The 6,218-nt window shown below is 50.5% G+C and overlaps 1 long non-coding RNA gene across 1 annotated transcript; it reads left to right on the top strand.

Moving 5' to 3' along the window:
* Positions 1–1,013: 1,013 nt before the first annotated feature.
* LOC144247175 (uncharacterized) lies at positions 1,014–1,990 on the top strand. Its single transcript, XR_013340878.1, has 2 exons — positions 1,014–1,081; positions 1,680–1,990. It is a non-coding gene; the product is annotated as an uncharacterized LOC144247175 (long non-coding RNA).
* Positions 1,991–6,218: the final 4,228 nt, after the last annotated feature.

Below are 6,218 nucleotides of genomic sequence, written 5' to 3'. Positions count from 1 at the left end.
GACGGGATCTCCCCTGAACTGCAATGACACTGCATTGAGCTGTGTCTCTGCACCACTCTGGAAAGCGGTCTGTGGCACTGGTGCTGGATATGATAACACTCTGCATGCTGAGGGAGCCCAGAGGTCAGCTGGCAGCCGCTGGGCTGTCTGATACTGGCCATGCGCATCCCTGTTCTGCCTTTTCCTACTTCTGAGCATGGTATTTATTGCTTGATTCTTTAATTCAGCTCACCAAGCAAGTTAAGTCTGGTTTCCTCTTCATTATTCTTCATGGCATGCATGGTCTCCCTGTGAGCACCAGGACCGCTTAGGGTGGGAGGCACTCAGAGCACCTGACAGACAGCACCACTCCGAGGCAGGGACTCTTCCAGTTGTTGCCAAAAGCCACATACACTAGAGGAAATCTGCTTTGCAGGACCATGCTGGATCTCCCTGAAGGAGCTCTGCAAAAGCCTTGTGGATGGGCATTGTGGCCCCTTCTAGAGGGTTCCTGTTCCCCAGGTATTGGGACAGTGCTGACAGGAATGTTTCCTCTGTAGTCAGAGAGGCCAGAGCTGTCTGGTGTCTGCAGAGTTCTTCTGCCAGTTCCTGGACACATGCTGCCAAAACAGAACAGATGGGATGCTCCAGGGTGACCCACAGAGCATCCTGGGACACAGCCCAAGAGGCATCAGCCTTCCCAGCCCCCAGAAACCCCTAGCCCCAGGCACAGCTGTGGTGCCTTTGAAGAGGGGAGCCCCGGAGCATGTTACTATAGTTACTGCAGGCTCAGGGTAACAAGCACAGAGATATTTAAAAATTGATTGTTCTAGCAACAGCTCATCCATGTTTGGCAACATCAGGCACATGATGTCAGCTCACTGCACTGTGCTGCAGCCTCTGATATCCCTGTCTGGGTCTGCTGATGTGCAGGGAGTGCCTGCTCCCTGGAGACCTGCACAGTGGTCTGTCAGTGGCTGTGAGCAGGGGGAGTCTGGAGGTGGTGGTGGGGCTGGATTGTTGGGAGAGCTGTGCCACAGCGCTGAGCCTGGTGCAGGGACTGTGGCTGCTGCCAGTGTGTGTGAGGAAAAGGCTTTTAAAGGTAGGTTTATCCTCTCTTAATACATCACCAGTACTGACTGCAAATAGCTACTCCAGCAGCTCTTAGGGCTTTACAAGGCAGCTGCCTCCTTCAAACGTGGCCTTGTATCCGCCTGCTCAGAGCCAGCAGCGCTCTCTGCCCGCCTGGCTGCCCCACGTCCATGTCCAGGGAGCCAGCAGCGCCCTGCACCTGCCTGGCCGTGGCCCTTCCTGGGCACTGCACTGATGTGCCAGGGCTCTGCAGCAGCTGCAGAGGCTCAGGAGACAAACGTGCTGCACGGCTGTGGGACGGCACCTCAGCACAGCCTGGCCAGGGCCCTCCACCGGAGTGTCTGTCCTGGTTTGTAAGATAAGCTTGTATTCTATTTGCCATCTGTTGGAGGTTGGGTAGGTTTATTATCTCTTCCAAGAACATGGTTTGCTCCGAAAAGGTAATAGTTTGTTAATGGGCCATTGACTGACTCACTGCAGGCCTGGTAACAAAACACCATCCCATTGTGAGATGCTCCACCCAGAGGGGGAAGCCAAGCACTCTTTTATTGCATAAAATGGTACCTTTTGGGAGACAGAGCAGCTCTCTCTCTTTGCGGGATTCCCAGAGAAGCAGCTCCTTCGGCGGAACTCCCAGAGAAGTGGCCCCTTCGCTGGATTCCCAGAGGAAGACCGGCCCAACTGCCACCAGATCTTCAGAGAAAACTATACCCTTCTAAAGATCACCACTTCAGCTGCAATTCATCAGCCACTGCACGAGGAGCATCTGTCATTTCAACTGGACTGCTACCAACACCCCGACTCCTCAGGGTGTCAGGTTGTGGACTTTATCACTAGTTCTGTTTGTACCAATTGCATTTGCCTTTTTAAATTGTTATTTAGTTTCTCCTAGTAAAGAATTGTTACTCCCATTCCCATATCTTTGCCTGAGAGCCTTTTAATTTAAAAATCCTGGTAATTCAGAGGGAGGGGGTTTACCTTCTCCATTGCACAGGAGGCTTTTGCCCTCCTTCACAGACTCCTGTCTTGTCAAACCAAGACAGTGTCCCTGGGGAGGGGATGCAGCCAGCAATAGTTCAGCAGTACTGGATGCTGAGGAGCACTCCAGAGGTCTTTCTAGAGTGGGAAAGACTGGCTGAAAGAACAACCAATACTGCATTTGTTTTGTGGAACAATGGACCTCAGGTCTCTTCCTCATTAGAAATGCTGGTTGTGAAGATCAAATGTTTTCTTTCTAAAAAAAACTTCTGGTTACTCAAACTGGAGTTAATCCAGCGTAGCTGGGTATAAGGCCATCCTAAGTTATCATCACCTCTCTGTCCTGCTCAGGTGAGACCGCATCTGCAGTGCTGCATCCAGCTCTGGGACCCAGCACAGGAAGGACATGGAGCTTTTGGAGCAAGTCCAGAGGAGGCCAACGAGGCAAGAGATAGAACGCCTCTCCTAAAAGGAAAGGCTGAGGGAATTGGGGCTCTTCAGTTTGGAAAAGAGAAGGCTTTGGGATGGCTTAATTGTGGCCTTCCAGGACCTGAAGGGAGCTGACAAAAAAGATGGAGAGAGGCTTAATAGAAGAACACGTAGTAACAGGACCAGGGGGAGTGTCTTCAAACTGTCAGAGAGTAGGTTTAGATTAGCTATTAGGAAGAAAATCTTCCCCGTGAGGGAAGAAAAGCTGCAGCTGCTGCCCAGAGCAGCTGTGGTGTCCCATTCCTCTCAGTGTTGAAGGTCAGGTTGGATGGGGTTTGGAGCAACTTGGTCTAATAAAAGGTTCCCTGCCAGTGGCCAGGGATTGGAACTAGTTGAGCTTTAAGGTCCCTTCCAACCCAAGCCATTCTATGTTTCTGTGATCGGGTCCGTCCTGGCCTTCTTGCCACAAATGTATATGCATGTAGGATGGTTCTGTCATCAGCCTGGCAAGGCTGGAGTGCAGGGCTCCAGACAGGCAGCTGCACCAGGGTGGGCAGTGTCAGAATGAGATGTCTGGAGAAACACAGTGAAGAGCTGCCCTGGTCTTGGTGATGGGTCTGGCAGGGATGGAGTGGGCCCTGGGGAAGCAGTGAGGGCAGGTGACAGGTCAAAGCCAGGTGTGAGGTTCTTTAAACATTGCAGAGACCAAACAGCAGAGCAGCTGGTCTGGGGACTGCATTGCCTGCTTGTGGGGGCTGCACAGTACAGGACCTTGGGCTGTGTGTGCTTCTTGGCAGCTGCTCTTCTTTGGGAAAAACATGCCCTCAAAGAGCTCCTCTCAAAGAAGACTCTGAGACTTAGCTTCAGATGACATTCTTTGTTGATTTTATTTTTCCTTCAGCAATTCTTTTTTAGGGGCAGAAATCAAAGTTCCAACACTGACTTGCTCAATAAGCCCAAAGCCATGTAGTGAATTGTGGTTTTATTGACCTGAGTGCCCAGGAGGGCTTTCCCCATCCATCCACAGCTGACTATTGGGGTATTGCCCTCAAAGGTTGTTGTCTGTGTTTTTCATGGTCGTGGCAGGCTCCCTCAGCTGTCAATTTAGGTTACAGCTGCCTAGAATGGATTATATAGAGTCTTATTTGCATGGCAGAAATATTTGAATACATCAACATGCCTTGAATGCCTAAGCTTTAAGCCACACAATGTGCAGCTTGAGTGGACAGGAGCAAGGAGGGATGAGGCAGTGTTGTTGCTACTCAGCTCTTTCAGTCAAGTTGAGCAGTGTGAAGCTTTGGGGGCTCCTGAATGGGAGGTTTGTTTGCGTGTACACTCCTGCTGCCTCAGGCACATCCTGAAATGGCTGAAGCAATGGGCAAGTGTCTGCTGACCTGGTGCTTCCAAGGGACCAGTCCAGCACCTTCCCCTTATCTCTTCTGGTAGTTCTTTTGTACATCTTTGTCAGTATTTGTACATGCTGCCTTTTCACTTGCCTTGGTTTGTGAAAGCCTTTCAGGCAGAGGCTCAGTACCAGCCTGTGGCACTGCCCTCTGAACCTGTGCATCCCTGTGCCTACTCCTCTAGCTCTGGCAGGAATAGACGCAGGAAGGCTTACAAAGCCCTTAAACACATTTCTGTTACTCTAGAGCCTTGTTTAGTGTTTTGTGCATTTTCCTTCCCTATAGGCAAATGCAGACATCTAGGTCAGCAAAGCTATCCTGCTCCAGCCCTTGTACAATATCTGCTTTCTTTCCACTTGGTAAAAACTTCCTCTCATTTTCTCTCCTACATGCAGCTCTTCATTCTGAACAGCTCATGCACTCTTTGGTTCTGGCAATGCTTCACACCTGCTCCATGCTCTGTCTCTACCCAGGTTTTGTGAGTGGCGACTCCTATGATGGGTTAAATGTTTGAACCCTGAAAGCACAGTTGCTCCAGGGGATAAATCAATGCCATAGCGAAGTCAAGGAACAGGATGGTTCTTCTCTGACTGATTCTCCCACTATGCTAGAACAGGTAATTGTGTTGGCCACATCTAGCTGCCATGGTCCTAGCCTTGCTCTGCAGAGTGGGAACACAGCTCAAGCCCTCAGTGCTGATGGAGCACATTCTTTCTCCACTTGAGCTGCTGCTGACTTTAGCATGGGCCTGTGTAGAGATTGCTTTACATTGGCAAAGTATGGTGCCCTGTGTAAATGGCTTTTTTCCAGACCAAATAAGTCCTTTTGTCAGATTTTCCTGCTGTATAATCCCCCACTCTGTTCTTTGTTTGACCTGTATTATTCAAGCTCCAATTCAGTTCTACCTTTGTGTAAATCAGGTGACCAGACACTCTCCTGTGCTGATTCATGGCTGGCACCACGGCACCCTCTGACAGATGTAAAATGTGTCTCTGTGCAGAAGCCTGGCTCTTGCTGACCTTCCAAGCAGCACGTGTGGATCATGATACAGACAGAGGTGTTGAGTTAGACCCGTACAGTGACTCCTGTGCCATGCTGCCTTTTGCAGTAGCATTTAAGCAGCTTGTAGTATCAGTTTTTATTCACTATACCCTCATGTAAAACTTATTGCTGATAACTTGTGATGCAGTCAAGGCTCTGCCTTTTTTTGGAGCTGGACAAGTGGATCCAGACAGCAGAATTTTCATCTGGGATGAGCAGTTACTGGACCCTTGAGGTGGTGCCTCCACTCTGGCTGCTTGACAGCCCTGCACAGGTATCTCCTTCCAGCCTGGGCTGGCAGTTCCAGTTCCCTTCTGCTTCCCTGAAGAGGAGCTGTCACTGCCTGCATTGTGCAGGACCCCCCAAAAGGCTGAAGAAGTTTTTAACATGAATCAGCCATTTGAAATTATTTTGGGGGAGGGAGGGGCTCTGGATTCTATAGGCTGAGGAGCTGGATGGAGATCTGAGGCACAGAGGGCACTGTCTATAGCAGCTCGTGTAGCCTGCTGTCCAGGGAATGCCATAGTGCCAGGCACGTCATAGTGCCACGACCTCCTGCATTTGGAGACAGACAAGGACAGTACCCCAAAGGGTGCAACTGGTCTGGAACATCTGCTATGCACTGAGAAAGACACCTGGTGCCAAGTCCTCCAGCCTGGGGGGACTCTAACAGGGAGGTGGGCAGGAGCCCACTCTGCTGGGCAATAGGCCAGCTGCTGACGATGTGGAGCTTTGTCACTTGTGGGTGGATTGGTGGGCATCAGAGAGGTGCAGCTCGGCAGACAGGAGGAAAATGGTCCCATGTGCTGTGGGGGAAGGCTGCATTTCTGTGGAGACCACTGCCCATTACCAGAATCCTGGCAGGGGATACAGCACAGGCTTCATGGGATGGAGACACCCCTGGGAGTGACATGGGGAGCAAACAGCAGAAAAGGGATCTGTGACCAGCCCATGGGCCACAGTACTTCTGCTGATGGACTCCTTGCAAGGGCATGAGTCTGATCCTTCAGAAAGGCTTTGTTTCCTCAAGGGCTGGTCTTGGGCAGCTCCCTGCTGCTTAGCTGGAAGCAGGGAAGAGGAGCTCATGGAGTACTGGCTTTATTTCTGCAGCCTGTGTGAAGTGATATTTGGATGGTTTCAGTTTGTGTTCTCATTAGGACATATATGGAAGAAAAAAAAAACAACTTGGGCCTGTAACTGGAAAGTGAAAGCTAACAGCTGGTCTCAACTATTATTATACATGCCAGAAGCAGTAATGATTAAAGGGACAGCACTGTGAGGTAAAGAGATGCCATC

This window comes from Lonchura striata, chromosome 16 (genome assembly GCF_046129695.1).
Source record: "Lonchura striata isolate bLonStr1 chromosome 16, bLonStr1.mat, whole genome shotgun sequence".
Lineage (NCBI taxonomy): Eukaryota > Metazoa > Chordata > Aves > Passeriformes > Estrildidae > Lonchura > Lonchura striata.
Note: the sequence above shows the minus strand (reverse complement) of the source record. Positions and strands in the feature narration are given on the sequence as shown.